Raw genomic sequence first — 11,228 nt, 5'->3', positions numbered from 1 at the left:
TCATTCACTGGTTTTGTTCAACATTACATATTGGATTCTGTACTGAGTGTCTCAGTTCCTTGCTGGCTATTGGAGGATTCCCTCAGTTTCTTGACACATGGGCGTTTCCAAAATGGGAGCTCACAAAATAGCCACTTAATTTATTAGTACATGAAACCAAAGAAGGCAATAGAGAGAATTTGCTAGATAGAAGGCTTTGGCCTTTGTAATCTGATCTTAGAAATGAAATGACATCCCATTACTTTTATCATATTCTATTAGTTATAACCAAGTTGCTAGATGCCACCCACACACTCAAGGGGGAGTTGGATTGTCCAAGGGCTTGAATATCAGAAAGTAGAAAACATTGGGACCATTTTAGAAGGCTACCTACACTATAAAAATGGTGTCTGAATTTCCATCTGTAGCTCAGTTCTCAATAACTATGCACCAGTTTCAGCACCTTGTAGGAGGAGAACAATGGCAAACTTTTTATAACATGTATCACTATGAAATACCTCCACTCTCATGGCACCGGTGACTCAGTTGGTTAAGCATCTGACTCTTGGTTTCTGCTCAGGTCATGATCTCAGGGTTGTGAGATTGAGCCCTGTGTTGGGCTCTGTATGCAGTGTAGGGTCTGTTTGAGATGCTCTCCTTCTCCCTCTGCTGCTCCCCCAACTTGTGCTCTCTCTTTCAAATAAATAAATAAGTAAAATCGAAAGAAAGAAAGAAAGAAAGAAAGAAAGAAAGAAAGAAAGAAAGAAAGAAAGAAAAGAAAGAAGAAGAAAGAAAGAAAAGAAAGAAAGAAAGAAAAAGAAAGAAGAAGAAGAAAGAAAGAAAGAAAGAAAGAAAGAAAGAAAGAAAGAAAGAAAGAAAGAAAGAAAAGAAAGGAAGGAAGAAAGAAATACCTCCACTCTCAAAGCACATTGGTTTGGTTACTGTTTTAGTAGGTTTATCAAATAAACCAATAGGTCTGCAAGCAACTCTCAGTTGTAAGTCTTGCTACTTTAGTACAGTCATTGCAGAGTATACTATCAATTCTCTTCTTGGGGCACCTGGCTGGTTCAATCAGAAGAGCATGTGATTCTTGATCCCAGGGTAATAAGTTCAAGCCCCATGTTGGATATAGAGATTACTAAAAAAAAATAAATAAAAATAAATAAACCTCTTCTTTTGCTCAAGTAGGTATTTGAACATGGAAGAGCTTCTTTGCCATTTTGTTTGAATACTCTATATGAATATAATTCCAGAGACTCTTGTATGTCATGAGTTTGATTTTGGCTGAAGAAGAATGATGACAGAGTAGTCAGCCATCTTTCTGCTTGTGGCTGGTAATTCTTTTACCTGGTATTAAACTCCAGTCACTTTCAGACACACAACTAAAGAGTGTGAACAAATCACAATAAGCCTGTAATTTCTAATTCCCTCATAGCCTTCACCATTTTTGTTCCATTATTAATGACAACACTGATTTTCTGCTTTACATACATTTCATAAACCATATTCACTATCTTGTTAACTATGCATAAGACCCAGAAATATTACAGCAACCTACTGGAAATATAGTTAAATTTATTTTAAATCAGGTAAAAAGACACCTGATTATTTCTTCATATCCAAATGTTTCATGTACAAGATATAATAGTACATATAGTACATACAGTAATTCTCTGTACAATTTAATAAGATCCAGAATAATTTTTCTTTTTCTATTTCTAAAAGTAGGTTCCATTCCCAGCATGGAGTCCAATGTGGGGCTGGAACTCATGACCCTGAGATCAGGACCTGAGCTGAGATCAAGAGTTGGATATTTACCTGACTGAGCCACCCAGGTGCCCTCAGAATTATTCAAAACATGTTTTCTAGAAAGAACTTGTAGGAATTATAGTTTGGGTAAATTTTGAGAATCATTCACCGTCCACTTCTGAAAATGGCTGATAGTATTTTGCAGTCAATTTGGCAGCTTTGATTTAAGCTTTTGGCTTCAATAGACTCAAAACTTTATATATAATCTTTCAAAAGCATTCTTATAAAATATGTTGTTTTGAAGTTTGATTAGTGAGAACAACATGTATTTAGGGCATCTCATTTCTAACACTTTCCATTTTTCTCCTGTTCTTTTCATTCATTATTATGTCTGGATCAAAGTGTTTTATCATAGTTGTTATACATGATTTTAGAGTTTTATTTCCACTTCAAGAAATTTAATTCACCAAAATTGTCAAACTTTTAAAATTCATCTTCATGGGGCACCTGTGTGGCTCAGTTGGTTAAGCTTCCACTTTCAGCTCAGTTCAAGATCACAGGGTCCTGGGATGCCTGGGTGGCTCAGCAGTTAAAAGTGTCTGCCTTGGGCTTAGGGTGTGATCCTGGAGTCCCAGGATTGAGTCCCACATCAGGCTCCCTACCCGGAGCCTACTTCTTCCTCTGCCTATGTCTCTGCCTCTTTATCTCTCTGTGTCTCTCAGGAATGAATAAATAAAATCTTAAAAAAAAAAAAAAAAAGATCTCAGTGTCCTGAGATGGAGCCCCCAGGACAGGTTCAGAATGGAGTCTGCTTGTCTGTCTCCCCCACTCTCTGCTCCTCCCTCTTGTGCTCTCTCTCTCTCAAATAAATAAATAAAATCTTTAAAATTCATCTTTACAAATGTGAAGTAATACTTTTGAAAATACAGTTAAATAACTAAAAAATCGACTGTAATTACTAGATTTTTAAAAATAGAGTGAATGGTAGAATACAAAACAATTCTTCAAAGAAGGCAGCCTGCCATAAAAACGATGTCTGAATTTCCATTCATTCTGATCTTCGCTGTTTTGCCTTGTGTTATTATTTATATTTTACATTTGTCAATTCCAAGAGGAAAAAATTGTCTTCCTAATGGTGTCTAAATAAAACACCTTTAATATTCACACCAACATACTCTATTTCTTGACTTGTATAATTACACAGAAGTTCTCAAGATTTATTTTGGGCATGTAAAAGTCATGGTGTAATGGACAGATTTCCCGTCTCAGGTTGCTGCTGGGGGTGTTGAGGTCTTGAAGTTTTGTGTGGTTACCCTCTCCCCACCTCCCAGATTGCCCTCAGGGGAAGGGAGCTGCCCCACCATGGTCACAGCCCTTTCCTGGGGACAGCCCACATCCATCACCTGGTCAATGTATAATATAAAGACCTGGTCCCCTTGCCACAATTTGAGACACATGCCTGGGGGCATTCAGCTCTAGCGCTGCCTTTGGGACCCACTAAGATATCCTAGTTCCCTCCACCTAACCCCTTCAGGCTGTTGAACCTTTCAGCAACTCCCAGTTAATATCCTAAACCCTAATTTCTTTTTAGAGACCTTTTCCTGAAAAACCTAACCTACAGTCTACAGGCTTTCACAATCATCATTAATTATTTCAGCATCTTACTCCTGGAATTATGTGATTACACACACACACACACACACACACACACACACACACACACACTTCAGCTGACTGATAAAATTTTAACCTTGAATGAATGAACAAACAAGATTTTCACTCCATATTACACCAGGGTGTTCAAATTTGAAAGTGACTATTACGATCTTAAGTTAGGAACCACCTGGCTTGTTCAATATCCCTAACGCTATTATGCTGGTTAGATGCAATGGTAACCCAACTGATCACATACTCATTGAATCCAGCAAGCTCAGGGATACTAAGAATAACCTTCAATCTGGCATTCAGTGTTTCAACCCGCAAAAGACTGAACGAAGCCTGAAGTCAGAAAAATTTGAACAAGAGCAGAGGCCAAAATGGAATTTTAATGTAAACCAAATACACACACACACACACACACACACACACACACACGCATATGCGTGGGCGTATGTGTGTTTACTTAAGCACCTAGTATGGAAACAGATTAACATGGATGTGGTTTGCTTTTTAGAATTTCTGTAACAAATTACCACAAACTGGGTGGCTTAAACAACAGCGGTTTATTCTTTCATGGTTGTGGAGGTCAGAAGTTGGATACCAGGTGTCAGCTCCCTTTGACAGCTCCTTCCTGACCTCTTCCCACTTCTGGTGGTGGCCGGCAATCCTTGGCTTTCCTTGGCTTGCAGATGCATCATCCTGATCTCTGCCTCCACCTTCAAGTGGCCTTCTTCCTTCTGTGTCTCTTTTGTATCTTTGAATCTTTCTCTCTTTATAAAGATGCCAGCCATTGGATTTAAGGCCTCCCCTATTCCGGTATGACCTCATTGTAATTTGAGTGCATCTATAAAGACCCCCAAATAAGGTCACATTCACAGATACTGGGGATTAGGATTTGAACATATTTGGGCAGGGGGTGCATAACTCAATCCGTGACAGATACCATACATGTTTCAGGGTGGAGAGGCACCTGGGGAGTGTACAAGAAGGGAAAAGGTAAGAAAAGGAAAGCAAAGAAAAAAGAGAAGGGGAGGGGGAAGAAGAATGTAGTAAAAATATTTCCATAGGTATAAATTGTCCCATTTCTATAAAATGCTGTGCATGTGTATGCAGAAATTAAATAAAGAGCTAGCTATTTTATGTAGGAATAATAACAACATAATCCTTCTATATGGCTTACTATGTGTCAGATCCCACTTTAAGTACTTTACATATATTAACTCCTTTAATTTTCATATCTCAACCCTGTGATGTAGGTACTGTGAATTATCACACCTATTTCACTGATGACAAAATTGAGGTATAAAGAGATACAACTAGGAAAATGGCTGAGCCAGAATTTAAGCCCAGCTAGCCTGGCTTCAGAATCTGCTTTTAAACACCTTGCTATATACAATATGTCTATTCTTGGAAAACAAAAACTTTCTATGTGTGTACAAATGCTTGTATATTTTAGAAGACATGAAATAAGGTGTCAAGATAAAAGAGTGAAGGGGCTGGCTCAGTCCATGGAGTATGAGACTCTTGATCTCAGGGTTGTGAGTTTGAGCCCCATATTGGGTGTAGATATTACTTTTTGTTTACTTAGAAAACAAAATCTCAAAAAAGGATTAAAAAGTAAAATCTTGGATTCTAACCAGTTCTGTTGGGGGTTGGAGGTCACAAATGAATGAATGTTCAGATTGGTCTGTGTTGGATCACATGCCCAGACTACACGTTTTGGAGGAGGAAGGGAGGGAGAATTAGTGCTAGAACATTCTTACTAGTCTTGTAGAGTGGATTTCTCACAGGAAAGAGGCTCCATTACTAGAGGAACGGGAAGTATACAAGAGCCCCATCCACTCATCTCCTTGAACCTCTCAGAACCACCTTCTCTACCTTTTTGCAGAGATGCAAAGAACAGAGCAGCTAAAGGCCCTTCACTATTCAGAATAGAAGAAATGGGGATGACCGGGTGGCTCAGCGGTTTAGTGCCACCTTCCGCCCAGGGCGTGATCCTGGAAACCGGGAATCGAGTCCCACCTCGGGTTTTCTGCATGGAGCCTGCTTCTCCCTTTGCCTTTGTCTCTGCCTCTCTTCTCTGTGTGTCTCTCATGAATAAATAAATAAAATCTTAAAATTAAAAAGAGAGAGAGAGAGAGAGAAGAGAAGAGAAGAAATGGCCTTAATGGAAAGAAATGGGCTGTGGAGAAATTCTGCCCAAAATTCACACGAATCCCCGCCCCCCCCAGCCCAGTAAAAGGTTAATAAAGGGATAAAGCTTTGTCTTCTCCACACACACACACAGAAAAGGCGCAGCTGTCCTCAATTTCTGTGAGGGGCAAGTGTCCATCTCGGATTATTTATTTATTTTTCCCAAAGATTTTATTTATTCATGAAAGAGAGAGAGAGAGGCACAGACACAGAGAGGGAGAAGCAGGCTCCATGCAGGGAGCCCAACGCGGGGACTCGATTCCGGGTCTCCAAGATCACACCCTGGGCGGAAGGCGGCGCTAAACCGCTTAGTCACCGGGCTGCCCCATCTCGGATTATTTAATGGTGCAATGGGAGCATGTTGCATTTGGATCATCTGGTATTTTGGATGCTCTGCCAGTCTAAGGATTATTGCACCTGTGGGGATTAAGTGGTGCTGTAGGATTATCTTGAGTTTGGAGTTTAACCCCCATGTGGAAGGATTTTCTGGAGGTACCGGAGGATTATCTTGGGTTTGAGGTTGATCCTTCACATGGAAGGATTCTCTGCTACTCTGATGTTCTTCATGACCTGAGGCCTTCTTTTCTGTAGTATTAATCAGTGAGTTCTTGACTCAGACCTACTTTAAGGCAGGTATCTTCCTGGCTAACAGTTCCTAATCTGGGAACTTGGGGATGGACTTGTGATGATGGGTGGGCTGTTTCTATTTTCCACTGGCACACTGTCCCAAGGGATAATAAGAATGGCAAAATTCGTATCTCAGGAGTGGGTGGGACTAGTGGTCCCTGTGTTTTAGGGGTATAGGAATTAGGGATGTTGTGTATCAGGGATTAACAAGAATGAACTTGTATGCTAATGTCTGATGGTTGTATGCTAATGTCTGATGATAATGGGGCCTTTGTGCCTCCAGGGTTGATGGGAAGGTGGGTCCCGAGTTCCAGGGACTGATGAGAACAGTGTCCTCGGTCCTGGGGGCTGATGGGAAGGTGGGTCCCGAGTCTCAGCGATTGGTGGGAATTGCATCAATTGAGTCTTAGGTACCAAGGGATTTGCAAACTCTGTATTATCAGGGAATGATGGAAACAGTGGTTCCTGTGACTCACTAATCAATGGGAATGGAGGCCTTATGTTTCAGGAACTAATGGGAATTATGTTCTTTTATCCCAGAGGCTTAAGCAAGTTCCAGTTCCAGCCTAACCCATAGAGCCATTTGTTATTCATCCATCCCTCCATTCATTAGCGAACATTTTCCTAGGCCCCTACTCTGAGCCACACCCTGTGCTGGGTGATAGTGAGGACACAGAGATGACTCAGACCTAGATCGTGCCCTCAGTGAATTCCCAGAGCCAGACTCAGACATGGAGAATCACAACATGACGGGATCAGAGCCAGGACATGGCGACAATCCGGTCCCGACAACAGGGCATCTGGGGTAAATGCAGAGTGACAGTAATTCTGGATACCAAATCAAGGGGCAAAAGTCCTTTTTATCCTATGTAGGTTTGTGTGCATGACCAGTCTAAACTGAGCCAAATACTAATCTCGAGTAAGTTGCATATTTTTTTTTGCAGAGACAGCTCACCTCCCAAGAAAAGGCATAGAACTTGGAGTCAGAGAGGCCTGAGTTCAAACCTAACTCTGCCATTCATTCACTTTGTGAGTTTGGCTAACTTACTATGTGGGACCTCGGTTCCCTCATCCTTACACGGAGATAAAACAATTCCAATAGTTAAGACTGCTGCGATGACTGAATGATCCAATGTATAACAAATACCTAGCCCACACTGGTCCTGAACTAGACATTCAATAAAGGGTATGTGTTGTATGTGTTGTCATCATTATTGTTCCTTTTTTTTTTTTTTTAAGATTTTACTTATTTATTCATGAGAGAAACAGAGAGAGAGAGAGAGAGAGAAAGAGAGAGAGAGAGAGAGACATAGGCAGAGGGAGAAGCGTGAAGTGGGACTCGATTCCGAGTCTCCAGGATCAGGCCCTGGGCTGAAGGCAGCACTAAACCGCTAAGACACCGAGGCTGCCCAATTATTGTTCCTATCATTAGTAATTAATAGCAAAATTTAAAAGACCTAGAAGCAAGTATTTTTTTTTTTTTTTTTTTTATGATAGTCATAGAGAGAGAGAGAGAGAGGCAGAGACACAGGCGGAGGGAGAAGCAGGCTCCATGCACCGGGAGCCCGACGTGGGATTCGATCCCGGGTCTCCAAGATCGCGCCCTGGGCCAAAGGCAGGCGCCAAACCGCTGCGCCACCCAGGGATCCCTAGAAGCAAGTATTTATCAAATATCTGAGTTCAGAGGCTTGGAAGAAATCAGTAAAAAAAAAAAAAGCAATTTACATATGCATAAGCATTAGTTTTTGTATACCAAAAAAAAAAAAAACAAAACAAAAAAAAAAACCAAACCCTGGTGCTTATTGGATAAGCACAAATAAGTAAATACACAATGGAATACTATACAGCCCCTAAAATGAAAGAAGTAGCTCTGTAAGCGTGGATATAGGAGGATCTTCAAGATAGAGTGTTTAAAAAAGCAAAGAGTAGGATAATGTGATGCCAGCTGGGGACAACAAAAAGGAGGTGGCTTAATATATGTGCACAGATGTATAGAACTTGTCTGAAAAGATACACGGGGCACTGGTAAGCATAAGCCGACTCCAGCCAGTACTGAGTGCCTGGGGGACAGGGTGGAAGGGAAGTGCATTTTTCACTGGGAGCCCCAGAACCCTATACCCACCACTGTCTGAATGTCGTCCCTAAATGTCCCCTGGCCCACGAGTCCACGGAGTTCCAAGCTGCGAACGGCACCTGTCCTCTCCTGTCCCCCCTTCCTACTGGTTTCCCCTTGGGAACAACTTCCGTCCCCTCAGTTCCTGGGCCAGACTCCTGGGTGTGGTATCTTCTTCACCTCTTCCCTCCCTATCACCCCCACAGTCTGTCGGTGCTCAGCCCCACCTGCCTCCTCACATTCTCTGCCCCACCCCCTCCTTTAGGTCCGCAAGGTCCCAGGCCCAGCTCGGGCATCCTCCCCCTGCATCCATCCCCCACAGGGCCCCAGAGGGGACTCTCTGACGCCCAGATCCGACCACAACCGTCCATGGCTCCCGGTCACCCCCGGGAGAAAGTTCCCAGCCTGGCCTTCCAAAGGCTCGCGAGCCTGGCCCCGCCCACCACCTCAGCCGCATCTCGGGCTCCTGTCCTCTAAGGCTCGAGGCAGACTTGACTGCTTTGCGGTTCTCCCGGAATCGCCCCCGGTTCCCTGCCTTCGAGCCTTCTCCCGGAACGCCCTTGCTGCGGCCAGCCCCCTTCTCAGCCACCCAGATCTAACTTCTCCCGATTCCCGGAGGTCCCTTCCGCAGCCTCCAGCTGAAAGGACCCCTTGCGCCCCTGGGCTCCCACGGCCGCTGGCCTCCGGCTCTGTCATACCCCGATCGCCCTGGATTGGAACTGCCTGCGTCTGGGGCTGTCTCCTCCATCATACTGTGAGCTCCGTCTGCAAGGGGAGATATGGGTCTGATTCACCTTTGGGGCCCCAGTGCGGGCAGCGGGCGGGGCGGGGGGGAACCGAAGCGGAGGGAGGAGAAGGAGGCTGGGAGGGCAGGAAGGGGGAGAGCGAGGAGGGGAGCAGACCCCGCTGCGGCAGGGAGGGAGGGAAGGGAGGAGGGGGGCGGGAGGAGGAAGAGGAGAGACACTGAGACCTAGACCAGGAGGAGAGAATGCACCGCGCGGGAGGCGAGGGAGCAGAGGTGGAGGGCGCGGGAGAAAGCGGCGAGGGGAGAGCCGGGCCGGCCGCGGGAGGTGGAGGGAGGGAGAAGTGGAGCGCGGCGCCCCGCCGCCCCGGCCCCTTTTGTCCCTTCCCTCCGCCCTGCGTCACGCTCCCGGCCGGCCTCCCCGCGCTCCCTCCCCCGCCCGCGCCTCCTCCCCGGGGCTGGATGGAATTTTTTCCCCTGGACCGGGGCCAGCTCCGGGGCCGGGGGAGGCAGGCCGGGCCGGGCCGGCGGCGGGGAGGGGCCGGCGCGGGGGCGCCCGGGGAGGGGGCCGGCCCGCGGGGTCCCGGGCGGAGACGCGGGCCGGAGGGAGTCGGGAGGAGGGAAGGAGGATGCCGGGGCCGCCGGGAGGAAGGGGAGAGGCCGTCGGGCGGCGGAGGCGGGGAGAGGATGGAGAGCGGGCGGCGGCGGCCCGGCTCGGCGCGGCCTGGGGGCTGGCCGGGGAGCCCCTGCCCTCCGACGCGGGAGCCGCGGAGCCGTGAGTCTGCGGAAAGCTGGCTGGGGAGTGGGGGTGGGGAGGGGGGCTGGGGCGCGGACCCCGGGTCCCAGGAAGAGGAGGAGGCCGCGGCGGCCTGGGGTTCTGGGTTCTGGGACGAGGAGGGGGCTGGGGACCCAGACTCCCGGATCCTGGTTGGAGGGGGCCTGGGGGGCCTGGATTCCTGGGGTCCGGAGGAGAGGGCGGGGAACGGCCCCGGATTCCAGAGGAGGAGAGAGCTGGGGCCGGGGTAGCTGGATGCGGACGGAGGCTGGAGGACGCTATGGCGAGATGCCCGCCCGAGCCCTCTGGGGAGGTGGAGGGAGAGTGGTTGGCCTTGGAGGTGCCTCCGGCAGCTGAAGGGTTAACGTCTGGCTGGAGGGGAGGGGGAGGGGCAGGGATGGGGCTGCGGGGCTTTGAGGGGTCAAGGGTGAGCCGTGCGAGGTGGGGGCGGAGGGGGGGAGGTTGTCTGGGCTGCCAGACAGGCCAGGGTCAGCGGCGGGGGCAGGGGATGTCTGGCGGAGGAGAGGCCCAGCATCCAGGCTCCCTTGGGGACCTGGGATTCCAGGCCCCAGCCCCCTCCTCCCTCAGACCTGGGAGTCCGCAACCCAGCCCCCTCCTTGAGAATTTCAGAATCCGGACCCTCAGCCCCCTTTACCCCCGGACCCGAGAGAGTCCTGGCCTCCGGCCTCTTCTTCCCTCATACCTGCGAGTCCACACCCCAGCCCCCACCCCTCACGGAACGACGGAGTCCGGGCCTCTGGCTCCTTTCTCCCCCGAACCCAGGCGTCCCCACCTCCTCCTTAAGCCCCAGCTGGATCCCAGCCCTCCGGGGGTTAAGGGGGCGGGGCCAGCTGGTTGCCATAGTGCCAGACTGTTTGGGTCTGCTCTCTGACCCTTGGGGGCTCCCCAGGGTCTGCAGAGAGGGGGAGGGGGACCCAGACCTGAGGGAAGTCCAGCGCCAACCCCTTCCCCAAATCGGGCCTCTGGGCCCGGGGAGTTCGAGTCTCCATCAACGCCGTGTCCGGTGACCTTGAACCAGTCCTGACCCTCCCGTCTGGGTCTCAGTTTCCCCAAGGAGGAATCTGTTGGTGGAGTGGGGAGACGCTCGGGTCCGGCAAATCTTTAAGATTCTCAGCTCCCCTCTCACCCCCTCCTCAGGCCCCAGGCAGCCCCGGGGCATGCTGGGAACCCGGCCTGGGCTCTGGGCCAGGTTGTGGGGGGGCGGGGGCAGCCTCCTCCCTTCCCCTTCCTCCCCACCTTGGCCTGACTCTCGCCCCCGCCTGAGGGTCTGGGAGGTTGGGAAGGAGGGAAGGGGGGATGAGAGCCGGACCCGACTCTGGCCCCCCATCTCCAGCTCTCCTCCGCCCCCTGCCCGCCTCTCCTCCCCCTCC

At 48.5% G+C, this 11,228-nt stretch overlaps 1 long non-coding RNA gene across 1 annotated transcript; it reads right to left on the bottom strand.

Moving 5' to 3' along the window:
* Positions 1–8,749: 8,749 nt before the first annotated feature.
* On the bottom strand, positions 8,750–9,557 carry LOC121484829. The gene is made up of 2 exons (XR_005986127.1): positions 9,291–9,557; positions 8,750–9,085 (listed from the first exon to the last, which is right to left on the bottom strand). It is a non-coding gene; the product is annotated as an uncharacterized LOC121484829 (long non-coding RNA).
* Positions 9,558–11,228: the final 1,671 nt, after the last annotated feature.

This window comes from Vulpes lagopus, chromosome 2, assembly GCF_018345385.1.
Source record: "Vulpes lagopus strain Blue_001 chromosome 2, ASM1834538v1, whole genome shotgun sequence".
In the NCBI taxonomy this organism is placed as follows: Eukaryota; Metazoa; Chordata; class Mammalia; order Carnivora; family Canidae; genus Vulpes; species Vulpes lagopus.
The sequence above is the reverse complement of the archived record's forward strand: the minus strand, read 5'-3'. Positions and strand labels throughout refer to the sequence as shown.